General features: G+C 35.8%; 1 non-coding gene across 1 annotated transcript; it reads right to left on the reverse strand.

The window, feature by feature from the left end:
* Positions 1–422: 422 nt before the first annotated feature.
* LOC122704084 lies at positions 423–529 on the reverse strand. The gene has a single exon (XR_006343716.1). It is a non-coding gene; the product is annotated as a U6 spliceosomal RNA (small nuclear RNA).
* Between the last annotated feature and the right edge of the window lie 709 nt (positions 530–1238).

Here is a 1238-nt window from a genome sequence, read left to right on the forward strand (position 1 = left end):
TAATCCATTTTGAGTTTATTTTTGTGTATGGTGTTAGAAAGTGTTCTAGTTTCATTCTTTTACACGTGGTTGACCAGTTTTCCCAGCACCACTTGTTAAAGAGGTTGTCTTTCTTCCATTGTATATTCTCACATCCTTTGTCAAAGATAAGGTGTCCATAGGTTCGTGGATTTATCTCTGGGCTTTCTATTCTGTTCCATTGATCTATATTCCTGTCTTTGTGCCAGTACCATACTGTCTTGATAACTATGGCTTTGTAGTAGAGCCTGAAGTCAGGCAGGTTGATTCCTCCAGTTCCATTCTTCTTCCTTGAGATTGCTTTGTCTATTCGAGGATTTTTGTATTTCCATACAAATTGTGAAATTATTTGTTCTAGTTCTGTGAAGAATACCATTGGTAGCTTGATAGGGATTGCATTGAATAAAAATATGGAACACTTCACGAATTTGCATGTCATCCTTGCACAGGGGCCATGCTAATCTTCTCTGTATTGTTCCAATTTTAGTATATGTGCTGCCGAAGCGAGCACTGCAGGTGGATTCTTTACCAGCTGAGCTACCAGGGGAATTTAATACATATCCACTTATGTGAGCAATATGATATGATATAACAAAATCAGAGCCTCTCATTATACAGTGGAAATCAATAATGAGGAATTAAAGATATTGAAAAATCTGATACAATTTCCCATCTCTTTAAAGAAAGACCTTCTTATTCCCCAGTGAGTCATGGACAACACGAGCAAAGTCTACTGACGCATTCTGACACACACAATATAGAAGAGGCAAGTATCTGGAGCTCGTTTAAACAGAACAGATTGCCATCTATTCACACTATCCATTTTTATATTTTTATCACTTGTAGCCAAGTGAGCATTGTGCACTTTCTGTCTAAAGATCTAGTTATAAAATCTTTCCTGCCCTTTCCCTGCCAACTATATACTGAATGTTACTGAGGACAGAAAAACTGGATTATGTGTTCTTTTGATTGTTAGTACCACCCCACATAAAACATTCAATATATATATATTAATAGACCAAATTATATAGATGATAAAATGAAATGGAAGTGTATAGCATTTGGCTCTGCTCTGTGTGAAAATATCAAGAAATTTATCTTTACCTTTAGGCAATACATCACTTAATTTGGAAAATTTTAGAGTTAAAAGATCCTTGGGATTTATATCCTCTCACCTACTCAAAATACTCAAAGTAGTCTCACCAATAAGACAGTCCATC

This window comes from Cervus elaphus, chromosome 11, assembly GCF_910594005.1.
Source record: "Cervus elaphus chromosome 11, mCerEla1.1, whole genome shotgun sequence".
In the NCBI taxonomy this organism is placed as follows: Eukaryota; Metazoa; Chordata; class Mammalia; order Artiodactyla; family Cervidae; genus Cervus; species Cervus elaphus.